Source organism: Podarcis tiliguerta (genome assembly GCF_965153285.1).
Source record: "Podarcis tiliguerta genome assembly, chromosome: 17".
NCBI lineage: Eukaryota > Metazoa > Chordata > Lepidosauria > Squamata > Lacertidae > Podarcis > Podarcis tiliguerta.
Window position 1 is genome coordinate 33,677,465 of NC_139550.1, and position 22,631 is coordinate 33,700,095.

The 22,631-nt window shown below is 44.6% G+C and overlaps 1 long non-coding RNA gene across 1 annotated transcript; it reads right to left on the reverse strand.

The window, feature by feature from the left end:
* Positions 1-6,123: 6,123 nt before the first annotated feature.
* On the reverse strand, positions 6,124-10,058 carry LOC310667925. The gene is made up of 3 exons (XR_014506423.1): positions 9,472-10,058; positions 6,880-7,093; positions 6,124-6,438 (listed from the first exon to the last, which is right to left on the reverse strand). It is a non-coding gene; the product is annotated as an uncharacterized lncRNA (long non-coding RNA).
* Positions 10,059-22,631: the final 12,573 nt, after the last annotated feature.

The window sequence follows — 22,631 nt, forward strand, 5'->3', positions numbered from 1 at the left end:
GGTGGAGTGAGCTAAGCAAAGGCCTGGGGCCCCGGAGGGAGGATGTTGTGTCTCTTCTGGGGATACGCAGGTGGCTTCTGAAGAGAGGAAGCAGGGCAGGAATAGGCTGAAAGTGCACTGGTCCTCTGGCAAACTACTGGAAACTGCTGGTTTCCGAGATTCTTGCAAAAAATGCTGCGACGGATAGATCAAATGGGCATAGCTCTCACGCTCTTAATAAAGAGTGTTTGTTACTCAGGATAACTTAATACAGAGAATAAAGGTAGCTCTTCTGGCCCATAAGAAAAAATCCAAGGTCCATATTAGGGCAAGGCCTTTGTTAGTCCAACCAAAAGGCCATAAAGTAATGTGTAAGCTTTTGATTTCCCCAGAACTCTTTTTGTTGGCTTAATGATGGCATTGCCCCAATATGGACTTTGGAATTGGTACAGGAAAAACTATGCATTAACCGTTAAAAGATCCCGAGTACACTCACTTCCGTTGCAAAATTAGAACACAGGGGTGCATTTGAACAGGACAAAGTGGGCGCATGAAGCGCACCATACATGCCTGAAATTAGCCCTCTTTCTCTCGCATGCGCACACCATAAATCTTTGATCTTCACGGGAACACACTTTTGGGAAGGCAATTACTGTGAAAAGGATTTATGACTGAGGTCCGAGACTGCTGGGCAGCACTGAGTATGTGACTCAAGGCTGGATTCAAAGACCAAAGGAGGGACCTACGGGACAGGGCTTAAGGCAGCCTCTGAAGACTCTGGCTCTTTGTAGCCGGCCCCAAGCCTGTGCAAGGCCCTTCCAGATGCTGTCCATAAATAGAGAGCGTCCGGTGAAGGAAATGCAGGGAGGCCACTGGGAGCAACGGTGTGGATAGGGGTATAAAGAGAGAGGCATCATAAGTGATTCCCCTCTGCCTGCTGGCTAGACAGAACAGGTGCATTTTGAAATCTTTGGTACTCATTCTAAAGGCGACGGCCAGAGTTTTATCCTTGGTGTGGGAACACAGCACTTTTGGCACTGAACTTGGGTTCCTCTGTGCTGTTTTCAATGGCGTGTCTTAACTGGAGGTTGGGAAATGGCATGGTGAAGAGACACAGGATTTGGGGCAGGGATTGAACACACCGTAGAGGTGCACCAACACCTTTTTTACTCTGATTCTGTTTTTGTTTATACAGTACATCAGTTTAACTGCCCCGGCTTCCCTCAAAGAATCCTGAGAATGGTAGTTTGGTGATGGTGCTGAAAAATATCGGTTTGAGATCCCAAGCCTTTCAACAGTGGCGTAGCGTGGGTTGTCAGCACCCGGGGCAAGGCAAGTAATTTGCGCCCCCTAACCCGGGGCAAGGCAAGTAATTTGCGCCCCCCCCCCCCGCTGCACTGTCCCTCCCCCAGATAGTCCCTCACTCTCTCTCCGCACCGCACCGCACGCCTGGCACCCTCCCCTCCACAGTGGGCGGCGACCCGGCGGCTCGGATCGGATTCGCACAGCCAGCACTGCAGTGAGAGAGAGTGAGTGAGCCAGGTAGGGGCAGAGAGCTGCGAGTGCAAGCGCCCCCCCCCAGATGTTGCGCCCGGTGCGGCCGGCCCCCCTGCACCCCCCACGCTACGCCACTGCCTTTCAATGGCCTGAACATCCCAGAATAGGCCTCTAGTACTGTAGAGATTTTTAAGGAAGAGAAATTTCAGCAAGTGTAGCCTCATCCTGCTACAGGGCTGATAAAAGCTTGTTGTTAGCCAGGCTAGCGGTTCCTTTTGCTGCCTACATGAACCAACACACTGCACCCTCCCCTTGTATCTAATTATATAGTGAGATGCATAACAATATAGCACATTGTCTGACTTGAGAATTAACTAGTTGGTTGGCATCCATCTGTCTCTGAAGACAATGGAGGAGTGTGCCTTTGGAGGTGAAGTCAAACCTTTGGAGCGTTACCTTGCCTGCTGTGACTGTACAGACCAATAAGGGAGAGACATGCTTTGTTGCAGGTCAGGCAGATGAAGGCATTGGATTGTGCTGATATGTGTTACCAAGGCATTTCTTCTTTCTGTACTCCTTCCATGGTCATTCCCCCTCTGGTCATTGCTGTGGCTACATGACCTGCCTCCAGGCACTGCAGATGTCTGCAAGCTATTTCCACAAGGCAGGGTTAATGTTACCAGCCTTCATGGCATCTTTGTAATTTAGACTAGGTCTGCCAACAGGCCTGGTGCCTGAAGCCAGCACATCCTTTGGGTCCTGCCATCTTACATTCTATGGACATGACCAAGCCAGCATAGACATCACTGAGACAGGGGTGTGAACATGCTGGGAATGTGGTTTGGGACCTCACATCTTTGTTTGAGACTCTGTCCTGCTATGTGATGCAGCACATGTGAAAGGTGTTGAGGTATTGCTCCAGGCAGGTATAAGTTGCCCACATCTCATTCCCATAAACTAGACTGGTAGATCTTCATTGTGGTCAACAGCATCACAGTCTCCCATACCCTTTTGGAGAGGCAAGTCATTGCTGTAGCTGCCTTGCCAACATGCTTGTCCAGCTCAGAGTCAATGCAGAGGTTGCTAGTTATCGTGGAGCCCAGGTAGAGAAAATCACCTACCACCTCAATCATGTGGTCACCAATGCTGATGCATGGAGTGATGGTGACCTCTTGACCCAGGATGTTGGTCTTCATCAAGCTGATGGTGAGGCCAAACTCCATGCAGGCTTGGGCAAAACAGCTGATGAGTCTCTGTAGAGCTTCCTCAGAGCACGCTGTCAAGGCTGCGTCATCTGCAAACAACATCTCACAGGACCCACCGCACTTTTGTCTTGTGTGGAGACGTGCCAGGTTGAACAGGCCTCCATTGCTCCTTGAATGGATGCACACACTGTCTTCTGTTGAGCTGAAGGCATCTGAGAGCAACAGGGAGAAGAACATGCAGAAGAGAGTTGGAGTGAGAACACAGCTCTCCAAGGCTCCAAGGATGAGCCGTCATACTTGATGCTGTGCATGTTTTTCTGAAAGGGCATGATCATCTCATGGGGTTTAGGTGGGCAGTGTGAAGAGTCATTTTCGGCTGATGAGGTCAAAGCCCTTTGTCAGGTCTATGAAGGCGATTTACATGGAGTGCCTCTGCTCTTGGCATTTCTCCTGCAGCTGACACAGTGATCAAATCATGTCAACAGTTGACCTCAGAGCTCAAAAGCTGCCTTGTGACTTGCATAGGAGCCAACTCCTAGGAACCAAGGTCCCTTTGCTCCCCCCCATAAAATATTTGAGGGGCCCTGTCCCCCAAAGTTAATGGGCATTGCTATTCAAATTGTGTGTGAGAGAGAGACGTCTTGTGATTGATTATTTTTATTGTTATTGATATTTTATTCAAGTTGGCACCCCTGGTGACTCGGGATAGACCTGTCAGCGAGTGAATGTAATCTGTTGAGAACTACATGGGTTAAGGCTTTCCCCACAGTACTCAGCAGGGAGATTCCATAGTGGTTGTTACATGTTAGTAACCTTTCTTCTGGTAGAGGGTCACAATGCTGGAGTCGAGCAAGTCTTGTGGCATGGATCTTGCTTCTCAACACTGTAAGAGAAGGCTGTGGAGCTGAGAATTGACTGGAATATTATTTTCTCATTTTCGTTTTAAACTTCCTTCCCTTTTGCAACTGAGTTGGTGCTCCGGGTGGAGATCAGAAGGTTCTTGGCGATGACCCTTGAAGTACGGGAAGAGGCGCTGTGAATTTGTCACAATCACAGCTTGCCAGAACCTGGGAAACCTTTTGAAATCCCTTTTCTTTAAAAAAAGATATTTATTGAAGTTTCAACATATTACAAAAATAAAAAAGAAAAAAAAGAAAAAGAAAATACAAAATAAAAACAATTAAAAACAAATCAGTCTTTCCATATCTTATGTTTCATTTGCTTGTTTCCCTGACCTCCTCACACCTCCCTTTCTTGTATTCCAGTTCAGTTGGTTAATTCAGCAAATCCTTTCCCTCTTTCATTTTATCTTAATCTTTTATCTTAATATATTATAGCTTTAGATTATCACCCATTAACAATCCATTTTTACATGTTCCTTAACATTGCTGCTAAAAAACCCCACTTAACTTCAATCCAGCATCATTCTAACATTCATTAATTTTGCAGTGTTTCTGTAAATAGTCTTTAAATTTCTTCCAATCTTCTTCCACTGACTCTTCTCCCTGGTCTCGGATTCTGCCGGTCATTTCCGCCAATTCCATATAGTCCATAACCTTTTGAAATTCCTGACACTATGGATACTGGAATGCAAGACTCACAACTTTGTCAAAAACTATCAATTTGAGATGGTTTCATTTGGTAGTGACCACACGGGAACAGCAGTGTGGGTTGTGCCTAACTCAGATCTATCACTTTTGACCCCAGGTCTTCACATCTTTTCTCAGACTTGCTACTGCTGTCTTGGAATGAAACTAGGGGTGCTACCTCCAAGCTGTGGCCCCTACAAACTGATTCTGAAGTAACACAACAGAGCTCCCAGGGTCAAAGGCAGAAAAGATTGTTCACAAAGATCCGTATCTGACTCATGAACCTGAACAGATCTTACTTGTTTCAGCTCTACATCCTCTTGCCTGTACCCAACCCAAAAAGTGCATGCCAGATGGCTTCAACCAAAGGCGGCTCTTTGGATCGACTCTTTGAACAGCCAAAATGCGTACAACCAAGGGTGCACATAATCCAGTAAGAACCAGTTCTGCACAAGCTTCTCTGAAATGACTCAGAGGTGGGGCTGCACCCATAATTAGCGCCAAACCTAACTTTGCATCTTGATGACCCAGAAAAGCAGTAAATTCCACGAAATATGAACTGGTTTTGTTCATATTGCAGCTGCCGAGTCCTGGAGAGCAAATTAGTCTCGCTACACTGGACCATACCAGGGGGAACATGTCTTGGTTACCTCCAGCCTTCCTTATCTACACAATACTGAGGCTCTGGTAGGAATTCAGTATGGGCTGGAAAATGTCTTTAACCATCATTAGAAAACAATCGGAACAAGTAAAGTCAAACTGGAAAACTTAACTTATTGACAATCTACTCACAGAGTTCCTCAGGACAAGCAAGCAAGGCATATTAAACACACATTCTCAGGATGCACCAACCATATGTAGGGTTCATTAGTCCCAGAAGTGGCTCAGACCTGGTTCTCACAGAAATGGCTAATACTTTTTCCCTTTAGATTGCCCAGATGGCAGAATTATTTTTCTGTTGACACACACAGTCCTTGCACATGGAGAACTAGAATGTCAGGGAGAAGGTTAGGCTAGAAGTGAACCGTTTCCTCTCACATCGAATTTTGTACATGCAGACCATTTTTTGAACAGAGAACCATTCGAGGCAAGTGAACCCGGCAATGGGCAGCCAGAAGTGCAGGCCAGGCCCAGATTGAGAACCAGGCCTAAAAGACAGGATATGCAAAAGTGCATTCTGTCCCAGGTCAAAAACGATAACTTTCTGGGTTTCGAAAGGAAACACGGTGGAAAAGAGAAAACAGTAAGGTCGGCACCCAGTCGTTTTGGGATGAGAATCCAGCTCTGAGCAGCATATGTTACGTTCCAGCAGTCCACCCTAGAGACCGGCAACTCTCCATGTGTCCTAGAATAACCTTGATTCCCCCTCCCCTTGTAACCCAGAATCATTTTGACTCCCTAAATACCGACGGCCTCAGCCCCAAATACCATGGAGCAGGAATGTTGGCTGCCAGTTTGCAGACATGAAAGGGTGTTATTCCTATTCCACACACACATTACAGTAAAGAGGCCCCTCCTACGTCCTGTCTCATCTGTCTGCCCTCACAATTACTGGCCTGGGAGGGGCTAAGGTTTTAAAAAGGATTTCCCTTCTTTGACTAAAAGTCAGTGACTTTCAGTGGTAAGTTCCCAGCTCAGACTCTTGGCAGCTGGATACTGTCTCTCTCCTTCTCTCCCTCCCTCTCTCCCTCTCTCTTATCTTCTTGCCCTTTTTCTCTCTCTCTTTCAAGGAGGAATTATACAGCAGCTGGGACCTTCTTACCAGGAACATTCAGATTGCTAGGTAAGCGCTAACTTTTTGCGGTTTTCTCTGCATCTTGCAATCTGGCTCTTCAGCTACATTTTTTTTAAAAAAAAAAAGTATTTCAGCCTGTGTTGTGTGTCGTCTAGAAATTGCTCCCCACGGCGGCAAAATGTTCTTGGATGGTGTTTGGTTTCATAATGAAGGGGATTTGCGTCATAAATCTCATTCACTTTCTTGAAAAAATGTAATTCAGAAGGCAGCTGGGGGAAAGTACGGGGGGGAATTCTTCTAGTGGGGGCCACGTTTAGGACTTGCTGCTGGTGCAGGCAGGAGTTTATCACAGTCATGGGGTCTTCCTTTGACCGTGGACTGGCGTAGTTGAGAACCGTGCCGGACACACCCGAAATCCCCTTGAAGTGTTTCACTAGGGAGACAGAGAGAGAGAAAGAAAAAAAGAAAGATGAAAGTTGGTTAAACTGCATTCTTGCTCTTTAGATCCTAACAGAAGCCCCTTCAGGAAGAATGACTTTAGCAAGTGCTGCTACTTTCCTTCGCTAGGTGCGTACGTGAATTTGCTTAACCCCACAGTGTCAATTGCAAGTACAGCTGGTATAGAACCGAAGGCACCTGCCCCATTTTTACAACAGGCCTTTCTGACCACTTCCAAGTGTGCTCTGGCTTTTGTAAGGCTGAAGTGCCTGTCCAGAGCAGGCATGCAGGAGAATGTTAGTCCTGCAGGAAGAGTCTGCCTGGGCGGAAATCTGCATTAATATGATTAATACGGTACGATTTTCCCTTAACCCGCCGTGGCAAAATACAGTGGGGGTTGATGAGGATGTTCCAGACACCGTTTGAGAGGACAGACCCTCTCCTGGAGCATGCTAGTTCCCAGGCGCGCATGGTGCATGTCTCAGCGATAAGCTCCTTTCCCGTGCGTATGTGCATGAGATGTGGGGAATTGTGGTATGTTGAGAAAACTTCATTCGGGTTGAAATGTGTCCGGGCCATAAAGAGACGGGGTAACACGTCCCCACACAAGCAGCAGGGTGGAGGTAAACAATCCAGCCTCCTTGGTGAATCTGGCAAACAAAGACAAAAGACAGAGAGAGAGATAACTTTGGCTGGGAATGTTGAGTGGCTTCCCCCTCTGTTGAGTCTCCTTTGAGGTTGTATAACCGCCCACAGCTAAGTTATATAAGGACAATTGGAACATGATGAGGCATCAGTTTTTGGGTGGGGGCACTTCCTCGTCAGTGGTACCCTCAAAATGGCACCAGTCACACACTCTGCCTGGCTCACACCCATAGGGAGAATGATTCATTCTTTCCTCGTAGATTTACTTCTCATTTTCCGCGTGAAATTGCTTCGGCCGGGACGGATGGTCCTTTGCAAATTTCAGGGCCACTCCCTTTCATATTTTCCATTCTTGAAGCCCAGACATGCTTGTTGATAGTAGACTTGTGGCACTGCTGGTGTGTCCGGGGACAGGCAGAGCAGAACGGCAAGTTTATATCAACGCTTTTCTCCCTTTCGTTTTGGTCTGCGGAGAGTCACATATTGAGGATCCCCCAACTTTTCACTATTAAGGGTGGCCAGAGACATTTGGTGCCTGGAGGGAGAAATGCAAGCTTGAGCAAAATGACTTCCATCAGCCTTGCATAGGGGAAAGTGTGCCCCATTGGGAGACAGATGTATATCAGATCTTTCTGCCACCCCCCCCCCACTTGCCTCATTGAAATACTACATTTGTTCTGTTTAAGATTATTTCTCTCTCTTATTTATATAAAAGCTGCTATAGCCTCTCTTTGCACAAACTCACTTTGGGGTAGAGAAGCTGTACTGGAGGGGAGGGCTGTTTAACCCTTTCCCTCTGGGCTAGCATCCATAGGCATATATATATATATACAAGTACGTTTTTGAGCTTTAAAACAATGTCGGGACATCCATTCATGGTTCTTACTGCGTCACATGCGTTCTGGCCCTAAGCATCTTGGGGATGATTCCTGCTCAGGTCACTTCTGCAAAGGTTCACTTCTTTCCCCTAATTCGCCCTCCTAGAGAGTCTAGTCTCGGTTTCAGAAGTAGAAGCTACAGCCAGGTTTGTTTCAAATGGCTGGATATGGAGGAAATCTAGGATTCCCCTCCTAAAAGAGGGAGAAAGGAATAGGTGAAATCCTACAAGCCCTTGTTGAAACTTGTGAGCATGCCAGGATGTGAGCATGATGTACTTTGATGGCGGCTGAAGCGAGGAAGTGGATTTTAGCAGTGGGGACGCCTGCCATGCGGTCCCTTTTCCAATTTATCGGCCCTCCTCCCATCACCACCGCTAATCGAATAACACAACATTGTGACCGTCCGAATCCTTGTCTTCTGAGCTGAATGTGTTTAATGTCTCTTGAGTTTTCCGATCATGGGGGAATTATTAATGGACAATATGGGAAGGGCCTTCTCTTTTGCAAGAAGGTAAGGAGGCAGGCATCAACACAAGAGGTGCCCTTCCTCTCTCAAGGCACAGCACTTTATAAAAGGAGGAAAGGGGGGGAGGAATAAGTGTTTGCCCTCTGGTTGCCCATTCCTTTTCTCTGTTATTGAAGAAGAACTTCTCCAAGTGTGTTTGTGCTGTCTGCCCTGATGCTTCCAATGGTTAACAAGTGTAAAGTGTAGCACTATTATTCTTACTATTGCCAACAATTCCTTACTTATTGATTCATTCATTCATTTATTTTCAAGTGCCCAAACCCAGAAGGCACTATGCACAGTTCTTCTTTTTGCATTTTATATGGTGTTAAACTCCAGTGCAATGCTGTGGCAAACGCGACACCCGTATAAATTCTAAAGCGGCATCTCCTCAAAGTTTCAGGCTAGAGGAACAATTGCTGGCCAATGAATGCAAGGCAGGGCTGCAAGCTTTGCTCAGGTTAATTGGTAGCTTCCCCGTCAGCTCGAGATTTCGTCAATTAACTGGTGGAGGACAATTTATATTGGTGAGGGCAAATTTTAATTCGTGGGGCAAAGGATTCTTGGCAATCCCCCCCCCCCTCCAAAAAAAGGCCCTACAGTTTTTATTTTTCAAGTTTTACATTACAGCTTGGACAAATAAATACATTGCAAATTGTACACAGAGATAGAAAATTACTATATATAGGTTCGAAGTGGGGGGAAATTACAGCAATTATATTTATAATGACATCGTTCACAATTTTAAACTGATTAAAAGCATTTTAGAATAATGTTTTTGAGGTTTTGATTCTGGTGCATTAATGTAACAGGGGGATGAAAAGAAAATATTTGGTTTTTGTCTCGTTGATTACACATTTCCTTCAAAATCCCCAAAGGAAGGTTTTATTAAAATACAAATTGATTTGAATTAACTGAATCGATTGGTTTTAAAAGGCAAATAAATATTCATCTACAAATTCTTTTCATGACTGGACAGCCCCCATAGAAAGGTACCTACCCCGTTGTCATGATGAAGGATGCAAGTCCGGCCCCTGCAGCCTGCGGTTTGGATTTGTGAGAGCCCCACATGTGTGTACAAGGAGGGAAGCTGGCAAAGGGCTCGCATTTGCCACACCAAATTGTTTCTGCTCTTGGGAACAGAATTTTCACGTCCCGCCCTGCTTCCTAACATCAAAGTGTCGAAACAAGCATGTACCTCGAGAACCCAGGCTGTTGGGGAATCACCATGAACGGGTGTGTTGCACATGGTGAATGGCTTTTGTGTGTGTGTTGTGGTGCTGTTGCTGTGGATTATGTTTAATTCCAAACACCATGTGGAACCAAAGTCGGGACGGCAATTCTGTCATCTGTTTGATGCCGCCCTAAATACCTTATATCAGGGGTAGGCAACCTAAGGTCCAGGGGCCGGATCCGGCCCAATCGCCTTCTCAATCCGGCCCGCGGACGGTCCGGGAATCAGCATGTTTTTACATGAGCAGAATGTGTCCTTTTATTTAAAATGCATCTGGGTTATTTGTGGGGCCTGCCTGGTGTTTTGACATGAGTAGAATGTGTGTTTTTATTTAAAATGCATCTCTGGGTTATTGGTGGGGCGTAGGAATTCGTTCATTCCCCCCCCCAAAAAAAAATATAGTCCCCCCCCACACATGGTCTGAGGGACGGTGGACCAGCACACGGCTGAAAAAAGTTGCTGACCCCTGCCTTATATAGTATTGAAAATTACCCCAAAAAAGTGGACTTGAGAATATGCCTTTGCTCCCAATAATTCCCCTTTGCTTTGCCCTGCTCCTAACCTCTCCGACGTATCCCCTCGTCTCCTTGATGCCTGGGAGGGGTTTGCAAGATAAGCTGTTTGCTCTGGAAGCTTGGGTGTTACCTTGAGATACCACAGCGACTGGCACCATTAATAAGATATAAGTCAGGGTACCAAGATCATTTGCCCACATTTGTCTGCATTTCTTCCTCTGACCCTCTCCTCCAGCCATGACCTTTCTCTGCAGTCCATTAGATGGGCCGTGTGTGTGTGTGTGTGTGTGTGTGTGTGTGTGTAGTTTGCTTTTTGACACGGGTGCTTCATATTTCGAACCTGGGCCTCTCTGTGTGTTACAGCCTGAAGGGGGACAAAGGAACCCCTGCATAGAACTTCAGATCGTCTTTGAAAGTCGATCCGGTAGGCTGACAGTCGGTGCTTTTAATATACCACTTCCCAGTTTATGTGTCTTTCTTATTGCTGAAATCCCCAAATTGGTCGGGCCAATCAGAGAGGGGAAATCAGGCATTGGTGCAACAAAGAAGGAAGCTAGTGGAGGAGAGCTGTAGACGTGTGATCCACATAGCGCTCGATGACTGTGGAGAGCCCTTGGCCATGGCAGTGACGGGCCATTGCAGAGACGCCAGGATTAACTGAACATTCACGGATGCACAGGCCGGTCCCTGCAACTGGCTGGCATTGGGTTGCAGAGGTAGTAGGCCCACAACAGGCAAAATGACGTTTCAAAATCAGGGCAGGCTGGGAGGCAGGTTTCCGTGGGAAAATAAACCGCAGGGGAAATTTCTTGCAAGCTCCATAGAAGTAAACCGCAGCTAGGCAAGAGCACAGCCGTTCACTCCAGTGGGGCTTGGGGAGGAGAACTCTGCCATGGTTTCTACCCCATTGTCAGTTAGTGGGAAGGGTTTCCATTTGGATTTTTTTGTTTTTCAAATTCCTTCTTTTTTAACTTAGTTCCTTAGCTTCCTCCCCCCTCCCTCTTTGTATCCCTATTATTAATCCAGTCGGCAAATTCCGATACCCAATTTGCTAATTAACACACACACAAATAAAAAGAAAGATAATAATAGAAAAAGAAAGTTAACCTTATCTTGATATCTTAAATTCTTTAACTTATTTCCCTGGAACCAAATAAAAACCTTCTATCATCCCCCAAAAATACTTGTTCAATCCATATTACATTAAAATTTTAACTTAAAAGAAAAGAAAAAAAAATTCCAGTTTATCCCACCATCTCTTCCCCCCGGTTTCGGGTACTGCCAATCCTTTTTACAAATAAAATCTTTCCAGTCCACAAGGTCAGTCATATAGCCAGGCTCTCTTATATCCGAGGCCTTCAAGTCATCTTCCTGGCCTGTCTGCAAGTTCTTTTTTGAGCCTAAAATTGTGTCCCAAAACACTTTCCCCCCAACATCTCCTTTAGCCTTCTTCTCCATTTTGATATTTTTGTTCCGGGCCCTTAAAACGCTTTCGCTTGCCCTGTCCTTGTGCATATGAAGTGGCCTAGTGGTCTCTATGCAGACCTTGGGTGTGGCAGATCTGGTATTTTCCACTGGCTTTGGCACTCAGCGAGAGCATGAATGAATCACCACTGCCCTGCCTTCGATGGCTGTTTTCCCCTCCCTCCTTCCAGTTAATTCCTGCTTTGCATAATATCATTGAGAACGGGTGTTATACAACACGCTATAGATGCAGACTTGCCCATGTAAGGTTCACAGCCCAAGTGCTCAGGGTGGGCGAAAACGAGCAGCGCCCCACCGAAGCCATGCTCAAGTCTGCAGCAGCGCCAGAGGTGTGGCTCTCCGTGTTGGCATCCGTCTGTCTCAAGAGACAATGGAGTGCGCCTCCGGAGGTGCAGTCAAATGGCTGTGTTAGCAGCACCAAATTTATGGAAAATTTATGTTGGTGGAGCCTCACCTCCTTCCCAAGTCAGTTTCGACAAGACCCTCTCTCCCTAACACCCATCATTTTGTTAGCTATGGTAGAGCAAATTCCTTCCCAGGAATTCAGCCAAAATCTGGGCGAAATCTTTAAGGGATCTTCAGGAGTCCAGGAAAGGGTGGGAAGAATGGTGTGAAGACCTTTTTTTGTGCTGAGCTCTGTGTCTTTGCTTACTGCTGTTCATTGCTGCTGGCACAGATTTGTGGGGTGTTTTTTTTTGGGTGGGGGTTTAACATAGCCGCCACCGTCTTAGCTGATGTCTGCTTGTTGAAAAATGATGGAGGTTATCGGAGTTTCGAATCTGTTGTTATTTTTGCGAATTTTGTTTTATTGTTGGTTTTAGTAAATACCATTTTTAAAAATATACTTGCGGTTTTTATTGTTGTTAAGTCCCTTTGTGAGGCTTTCCTCAGAGCAGCAGCACATAGATATTTTAAGATAGATGCAAAATAAAAATCAGCAAAGGGAAGCACAAATCGTCGACTTGCTTGTACTTCAAACGCTGCCGTGTCCCTTTTGGGCTGAGCGGGGATTGTAACTTGAAGAGGGTGGTCGTCTCATCTGCTTAAAAATGTCTGTAAGTCCTTTTCAGGTTTCCCATTCTTTCCAGCATTTGCCGATTGCCCGAACGGTCACACACCCCAACCCCCAAAGCCAGACACCTCACAGCCACCTACCAGGCTATTAGAAATACAGGGAAGTCCCAGACAGAGTTTGGGTAAAGATTGAAAAAATGCGGGGATGAACAAACAGCTCTCGTTTGGAAGATCCCAGTTAGTGGTTCTGAGCAGCTCAGACGAGCATGTGTTGCTGATCTTGCAGCTGTTAGGGGTTTAGAAGGGGGTTGTAGGTTATCAGTCGAGCGCATGCTTTGTGTGCAGAACGCCCTGGGCTCAGCCCCCCACTGGCTCCAGCTAAAAGGATCTCAGACAGCAAGGCTAGGAAAGACCTCTAGAGAACAGCTGCCAGTCAGAACAGACAGTACTGGGTTTAATGGCATAATGGCATCTGTCCATGTGCGCAGGACCGGCCAGTTCTACTTAGTATACAAAGCTGACTCTCTGCACTGAGCCCGGGCCCTTGGTTGTGAGTTTTAGTGCCCAGCTCTAGTAAACTGCCCTCTCAGTTAGGGATGTGGGCTGAATAATTTGCACTTTCAAAAAACAATGCAGGAACGGAAGCACAACCACCCTTCTCTCGTCTCCAGATTTTGCTGTGCAGTTCTTCATCCATGTAATTCATAAACTAGGGTAAAGTGTCCATAAAAGAAATCCACATTAAATGCTAATGAAGTTTCATGAGGACTTTAAAAACAACAACTAACTAACTAACTAACTCACAAGCTGATTTGGAGGAAGGAATTTCAGATTGGAGAAGGGAGTAACGGAATGAGAATTGACAGATCCGTTCCTCCCTCTTCTCAGTGTCCCTGAATCTGCTTTGGGGGTGATTTATGGCTTCCAGTCTCTTGCCCCCGCATGCCTGGTGTTTCACTGGTTGCTATGTCTCAAATAAGGTCTGTCCTTACGGTTGCCAGACCCAATTTCAGGTGGCTTTTCAAGATTCAGAATAGCACAGGAAATTCAGAAATGAATCATTCGAGACTTTCGGCCTTCTTTTTGATCATGTCAGTAGTTTTCTCTGCCTTGCCCTGTTTGTGAAAGGAGACCATTAAAGATAATATTTGAGATAAACGTTAGCAAGAGGGACTTAGAGCCGGGTTCCATCCTTTCTTCTTTTCAATAATGACTTGTCTGAAGATGTAAAACCCAAAAGCTGTAAGACATATAAAAAATAAAAAAATGAAATGGGCAAAAATGAAAAAGAATATAGGTTATAAAATTAAAACCGCTTTTTTTAATAGTTCCGTAATATTTGGAAGTGAGAAGAGCTTATGTATGTGAGCCTCATTAAGCGTTATAATGAAAGCACCTTTAGTTTCTGCCATTTCAGCAGCTGTGTCTTAGAAGCCCCACCTAAAATGGCGTGTCTTGTGTGTGAGCGACTACAATTATTTATTCCTCCGAATGATTCAAAGCAGGGTCTGGATTCGGCTGAATGTGCGCAAGCGTGCAAACCCACCGTGCGAGATTGACCCCTTGAAGAAAACAAGAGGTCAAGTTCATGGGGCAATTTGGGCATTTTATGGCAGTTTTGTGGTGAAAGTGAAAAACAATGAGTTGGTTCCTTGGGCGATGCGGCAGACAGATCTTGCAAATAAATGCTCCAACATGAGGCTGGTGACTCACTGTAGCCTAGAAAACCTGCAAAGTGTGGCTTGAATCAGGAAAAAGCCGGTGGAGGCACATGTTGAAGTTTGTCTGAGCTTTCATAAGGCGTATCACTGTGCTAGGGTGAAAAACAACAACACCCTAATCGGCTGCATAACCATAGGTCAGGTGACAGTCTAGGAGAAAAATGGGGGGGGGGGGAGAAGGAAAGCAAGAAGAAAATATGGTTTGTTCCCAAATTGTAAAACAGAAAACACTGAACTTAAACGGAAGAAGGCGTCTAAAATGCTGGCCTGCTGAAATTTCTTCTAAAAGTGGGTGGCTGTGCGTGAGTACTGTCAATGGTTGTGCTCTTTTAAGAAAAAGAAGTGATTTTCCTACTAAACGTTATCCTTTATACATGCACACATAATTTTGTTTGTATGCCATCTTTCCACACTTCAAACCATGCTCAAGGTGGCTTACGGCACGAGAGGAATACACAGCTACGACATAATAAAAGTAGTTATAAACAATAAACGAACCATTTTAAAATGCACAACCAAACTGAACAATTTCCGCATAAATCACAACAAGATCTAAAATATACAAAAAAAAACCCAACAGCTCAAGAAATATAAGAAATAGTCGCTGCTTTGGTGACATATAGCTCATCCGCAGCCTCCCGTCTCTCCGTTCTCTCAATTCACTACATAGCCTGAAATTGGGGAGTAATCATTTTAAAAGCTGGTTTCAGGTGAACATGGGGATTGGCCAGTTTTCTTCACTGTAGTCAAATGCCAAAAGGTGACAGCGGCCGTCACCACAATGGCTTTCTTATGTATCTGCTCCATTCACTCATAAAGTGTGTCTCTCTGTGTCTTGGTGGCGGCGTATGAGCCAGGAGAGAAAGAAAAGTATCCAATGGGAAAGAGCATGGGATCTGAAGATGAGTCGTTTCACTCCGCTTCTCCCACACATGTCCTGTGTTGTAAAAATTAGATGCCACCCCCTCGCTTAGTAGATTAACTGGACAGGTGCATTTCAGACCTTCCAAGTTTCCCTATTTTCCAGGGACGCCCCTGATTTAGAGAAGCCGTCCCGGTTTCCCTTTTGATCCTGCTTTTCCTTAGGATGACCCTATTTTCATTGGAGAAATGTTGGAGGGTATGGAATTATTCGACCCCCAAGCCGTCTGAAGGCAATCCTGTATAGGGAAGGGTTTTTTAAAAAAACGTTAAATGTTTTATGGTGTTTTTATATATGTTGTAAGCTGCCCAGAGTGGCTGGGGCAACCCAAGTAAGATGTGCGGGGTAAAGAGTAAAAATATCATTTTGGAAGGGGAGAAATGTTGGAGGCTATGGCATTTACGTGGGCTGCTGTCGCTCTTAGATTTTATTTTGACCCTCAGGTGCTGGGCCCAGGGAGGATTGAGACTTGCAAAAGCCTCTGTGCTAAGTGGAGAGTGTGGAGTACGGCAACAGGCAAATTCACATGCCCTTTGCATATGTGGAAGCCTCCATTTTGATAAGTTGTTTGTGTCCATGGGTATATATATGTATAATTTTATTAGTTTTTTAACATATCATTTACAACAGTAATTAAACATACTTTTACATCTTATTCCGTTTTGTTTTTTTGACTTTCATCAGTCCTGTCTGAAAATTTTCCGGTCTAATTTCTTATTATGCATTTCTTATTTTCCCTATTACATTTCAAACTCATAACCAATATCTCTATCTTTTTCTACTTTGTAACACTTCGTATATCTCTCCTTACAAAACTTCTTGTAGTCCTACTAGCATAATTTGTTGATTACAGTTGCTCTTAGAAGTAAAAAGGTAAAGGTAAAGGACCCCTGACAGTTAAGTCCAGCCATGAACGACTCTGGGGTTGTGGCTCTCATCTCGCTTTACTGGCCGAGGGAGCTGACGTTTGTCCACAGACAGTTTTTCCGGGTCATGTGGCCAGCATGACTAAGCCACTTCTGGTGAACCAGAGCAGCGCACGGAAATGCCGTTTACCTTCCTGTCAGAATAGTATCTATTTATCTACTTGCACTGGTATGCTTTCAAACTGCTAGGTTGGCAGGAGCAGGGACCGAGCAATGGGACCTCACCCCGTCGTGGGGATTCGAACCGCCGACCTTCTGATCGGCAAGCCCAAGAGGCTCAGTGGTTTAGACCACAGCACCACCTGCTTTTAAGCAAATGTGGCAGTGGCAAAAGCTGGACCTGGGCAGGAAAAGTATTTGCGGGAAACTTACGAGTGGCTTTTAAACTGTACAGCCAGGCTTTAGAAGTGTGAGCCAAACTTGTTGCAGGAATCAGATCTCCAGCCGGGTCAGTAAGCAGCAGCATTCGCCTTGTGGTTCAGGGCTAGGGATGAGGCAGGAATTAATTCTGTTTTCATTTAAATTAGAGACCACCTAATTTGCACTTTGTGAACCCGTATGAACGTGTCCACCTGTGAATTTTGTACTGCAGGTCTCCCAAATACGTACGAATATGCATATATCAGGGGGTGCATAAAAATGCATATTTTACTGAAAATAAAAGTAAAAGGCATCTGGGGAAGTTGCTTGCAAAATGATGTATACCCGTCAAAATCGCATACGAAAGTGGTCTATGTTAGGAAAAAATTATACTAAAATGTTGAGGAATTTTCATGAGGATTTTTTGTTAATTGCCAACAACTGTGGAAATGTGAACTTGGGATTGGGAAACTGATTGGAAACTGAAAAGGACATAGTTGTCCATCCCTATCCAGCACCATCCCGAAGTGTTTCTCCCCATCTTCACCCCATTGCTTGCCATTTTGTGCAATCGCCATTCATTTCAGTCAGGCACATGCAAAGGCATTGCTAGCTAGTTGCACCTCTGATTGTGATGAAACATTTCTCCCTTCTCATTCTTTCTGGAGTCTTTGGGAGGCTTGCAGAAAGGGTAGCATTGTTTTCAGCTCCCAGGTCCTAGAGTGGGACCCGTGGAACTATGCATAAGAGCCACACATCTGATTCTCCCTTGGCACACTCCAGATTTGTGGTGTGTCACTTTTCATAAAGAAAAAGCAACTCAAATGTATTTAAAATAACCAGGAACAATCTGCAAGGCTGATCATCCTATCACTCACACAATTTGTAGAATTAAGGTGACAGATCTGAAATGAAGCATATTGACTGTGCAATTGGCACACTACACACTGTCCAAACCTGGGTTTATGGTTAAAGATCTGTCCACCTTAACTACAACCTAAACCATAGAACACACCTTGGCTATAGATCATGGTTAAGAGGAGAAACTCTAAGTGTGATCCCTGATTTGGACAACATGCTAAATCAGACTTTGGCTTGGCTGCCATGGTGTGCTGACTTTGGGAACCAGTGTGTTCACACTAAGCCAGTGGTTCCCAAACTTCTTCTCTGGGCCACACTTTCAGAATAAAAATTTGCTTGCACTACACTGATTTATTATTATTATTATTATTATTATTATTATTATTATTATGAAAAATGGTTAAGTTGTGGGTGAACATATCAGACGACACAGCGATTCTTCAAATAGCTCTTGTATATTCAGAGGCCAGAACAGAACTGAACTGAAGGGTTCAGTCAGCCTGCTTATATAGAGCTCCAGTACAACGTAACTGTAACAACTTTCTGTAACTATCCAATCACTGAACGTCACTTTCGATCCCTTATTTGCATATGTGGACCTGAGTAAAAACTATCTACAGTATCCCCCTGCTGGCCCAGGGTGAGAACTTCAGTACATAACAAAAACATTGTAAAACAAGAAGAAACAACTCTTAGCAGTGCTTGTATTATAACATAGAACACAACTACTTTGTAATATGATCATGGGACATCCAGAAAGTTGAAAACAACACAGCTACGTAAGAACATGAATCATTCCCAAAATATAATTATAAATGAGTCTTCTCCAACACTCTGTTCGAACGGTGATTCTGGATCACAAGGATTGTCCTCAGTATCACTTGATGCTCTCGCTGTCATTTTGAAACGGTATCTGTAAACAACAGCAACAATTTATACTACAATATACTACACTGAAATGTTTAGATGTTTCTTTGTCTTTGAATCTTCCCACAACACTTGCCACCCTCTCCTGCCACACCAGTGTGGTGCGGCACACCCTTGAAAACTGCAACACTAAACCGTGGTTTGGGTTAGCTTAGCGTGATGTGCAAATGGGGACAAGGTCAGAATCTGACTCTTCCCCAGTCTGGTGTGTGTAGCTAGGCCATCCCACAGAGAATTAATGTGTTGTCTCGATGGGTGAATGCAAAAAGAGAGAGAGAGAACAAATTACTGGAGAGCAATACAGTACAGTTGTTTTGGCCTTTTCTCTACATCTCAGACTGGCTTGCAGTCAGGGGCAATAGAAAATAAATCAAGACACCCTAGCTCTGGTTCCAGTTGCTTGGATTGATGTGAATTTAACACATATCTGTTCTGGGCTGTGATATTTCCCCGGTCTACATCCAGTAACTGGGCCAGCCCCTGAATTTTTGTAATTAAAACCATCCAATACTGAAAAGAGCTTTGCTTCTTTTGGCGCAAAAGGTGTCGCAGGCAGAAATCTTGTGTTAACTGCAGGGCTCTGGCAGCTGTGGTTGTTTCATGTACACGATCTTGTGGGTTGGTTTAAGGCTTAAACCATTGCACAGCGCTGGGTGTAGTAAGGCTTTTAAAAAGGCTTTCCAAATGTGTTTCTAGAATAAAAGTGATGGAAGCCAGTGAGCAGGGGCTCACTTAAGCACTTTATTAAAGAGAGAGTGCTCTCAGTGGGCAAAGAGGGAGAGAGGGAGTTGAGAAAGTCTTGCTAGCAGCCTGGACAAAGCAAGTCCCAATATTCCTAAATGAATGTGTTGGGACATGTTTCTGTGAGGTTTCCCCCTAGGCATGTAATCTGTCTGGAGAAGAGTAATTAATGTTCGGTAACATTTTTAAAAGATGGCAGCCAGGCTTGCAAAACACATGCTGCCCTGAAATTTCGAAACATGTTTTTTTATTATTATTTTAAAGAATCTTTCTACACAATTAATATATGCAATCAGCATGCAAAAGAAATAACTTTACGTATGTTGTACAGTGGTACCTCGGGTTAAGTACTTACCGTATTTTTCGCTCTATAAGACGCAGCAGATCACAAGACGCACCTAGTTTTTGGAGGAGGAAAACAAACAAAAAAAAAATATTCTGAATCCCAGAAGCCAGAACAGCAAGAGGGATCGCTGTGCAGCGAAAGCAGCAATCCCTCTTGCTGTTCTGGCTTCTGTGTTAGCTGTGCAGCCTGCATTCGCTCTGTAAGACGCACACACATTTCCCTTTACCTTTTAGGAGAGAAAAAGTGAGTCTTATAGAGCAAAAAATACGGTAATTCATTTTGGAGGTTCGTTCTTAACCTGAAACTGTTCTTAACCTGAAGCACCACTTTAGCTAATGAGGCCTCCCGCTGCCGCTGCACCGCCGGAGCACAATTTCTCTTCTCATCCTGAAGCAAAGTTCTTACCCTGAAGTAATATTTCTGGGTTAGCGGAGTCTGTAACCTGAAGCGTATGTAACCCGGGGTACCACTGTATTTTGCTAAGAGGTTTTGTGCTGGATGGTAGCGGTACTGAAGTCTCTGGCAATGGTTGGCTAAGCTTCTCTAATATCGTAGAGTTTTAAGGCGGGCAGAAGCAGCTGCCATTGTATGAGCTGCTGTTATTCTAGACAACGGCAGCAGGGCAGGCAAAAGGGCATAAAAAGGGTATCTGAGAAGGCACTGGGCAAAGAGAGCCGTGAGTGAGTTGGCGTGTGCCCTAGGAAGGAGAAGGCCCAAAGGAAGGCTTTTGAGAGGGGGAAAGAAAAGTGGGAAAGTGAAAGAGCAGAATGGAAGAGAACAGACAGACAGGATGGCTGCAAAGCTGAAGCTCATATATCCATGTGAAAGATACCATACTTTTCCGTGTATAAGACGCCCCCATGTATAAGACTCCAAATAGAGAAAATTAATGTTAAAATGTTGGAATTAAGTTATATGGCTTTAATAGAAATGTTATAAGGATTTAAGTATAAATAGATTAATGGAATTTTAAAAGTAAAATAAGGTTAGAATGTGTTAAGATAATTATTTGACAGATAACAGAGGAAGATGGAAAGGAATTGCTGAAACATTTGACAGAAGTGAAATACAAAAAGGGAGGTGTGAGGAGGTCGGTGAAATAAGTGAATGAAAGATATGATATTGAAATTGTTTGAGTGTTTTAAATTGTTTTGTTTTGTTTTGTTTAATGTGTTTAGTGTTGTGTAGTGTCTTTATATTGTATTGTATTGGTTTATATTTTTCTGTTTTTGTTTGGTTTTGTAATGTTTAAATTGTTTAAAAAGCAATAAATATTATTTTTTTTAAAAAAAGAGAGAGAAAAAATGCGGGGAGATGGCACAGAGTTGTTGAGCTTTTTTGCGGGGAATTGCCCACAGTTGGAACACAACAGCAGGAACACAACAGCCAATCGCTAGGGCCTTGCAGAGCCAGGCAGAGGCCGGGCCAGGTTGATAATGTGCCCCCCCCCGTTTTTTTTACCCTGGGGATAACTGAAGTAGGTATATAAATAATTTTCACAAAAGTTATGCTGACAAATAATTTTATTTCAAGGCTTGAACCGTATCTGCATATAAAGACAAAACGGAAAATATAGATATACAATAGTGCTTTTTAAAAATACATAGGGAAAAGGATTATTTTGAGCATTTACATTTAAAACCCGAGAGCATCCCCTGCGATTGTGAATGTTGAATAGTGGGTAGACATGGCAGACGACACAGCGATTTCTCCAAAGCAGCTCTTTATTTTGTAAGCTGGAACAGAACTGAACAGCAAACAGCTCAGCCGGCCTGCTTTTATAGGCAGCCGGCTGTCAACATTGTAGCAACAACAACCCAGGGTTTCCCGCCTAAAATAACTGACGTGGACCTGAGTGAAAACTATCTACAATATCCCCCTGCTGGCCCAGGGTGAGAACTTCAGTACATAACAGTGAATATGCTGACCGAGGCCCCCTTTGGAATCGGAGGCCCAGGCCAAGTGGCCTATATGCCCCCCCCTTTCTGTCTGGGCCTGCCAATCAATCATCTGCATGTTCGCCAAAGGCAAGCACCAATCGCCCACCCAATTGCCCCAGCAGCCAATAGCCAGCAGACCTTGCCAATCGCCAGTCACCCACAAAAACGCCACAGACAATATCCTGCTCGCGGCAGCCACCAATCACCCGTCCCACCTCTCCACTATCTGTGTATAAGACAACCCCAAGTTTTTAGCATAATATTTTCATAAAATAACCTAGTCTTATACACGGGAAAATACGGTAACTGGGAAGAATTTAGGCTGAAGACCACTCTGTAGTGGCAGCTGGTACAATAGGGGCATGTGGGACAGAGGGAAGGGCAGCTAACAGCAGACAGACCTAGGGTTATACATAGGGGGAGAATAAGCACTGAGAATGATTCGGCAGGACTTTATTCTGAGTGGAATGCACAGGATTTCAAAAGCACCCAAAATGAAGGGGCGGCACCAGAAGCAATCACATGTCTGCCTTTTAAAGTTCTTCCTTTATTTTCAGTGCAATCCCACACTGATCAAACTCAGAATTATGCCCCATTGAGTTCCTCTAAGTAAGTACAGTGGTGCCTCGCAAGACGAATGACTCGCAAGACGGAAAACCCGCTAGACAAAAGGGTTTTCCGTTTTTCAATGCGCTTCGCAGGGCGAATTTCTCTATGGGCTTGCTTCGCAAGACGAAAATGTCTTGCGATTCCTGGGGGGTTTTTTTCGCTCTCCACCCCCTTTTTCTAAGGCACTAAGCTGCTAATAGCCTTTTAGCAGCTAATCCGCTAATCCCTTAAACCTTTAAACCGCTAAACCGCTAATAGCGCTAATCCGCTAATCCGCTAATAGGGTTGCTTCGCAAGACGAAAAAACCGCAAGACGAAGAGACTCGCGGAACGGATTCTTTTCGTCTTGCGAGGCACCACTGTAAGTGCAGGATTTGCAGCCCTCATTCACAAGCATGGAAGGCACCAGTTACTCACCCTTTCACCTCGCTTTTGGGTCTGAAGATATATAGTATATCTTCTGAAAGGTGCTCAGAAACTTCAACTGGCCCAAAGAGCTGCTGCCAGATGATTGACAGGGGCTGGTAAGAGGGAGCAGATGACTCCCTTGTTAAAATAG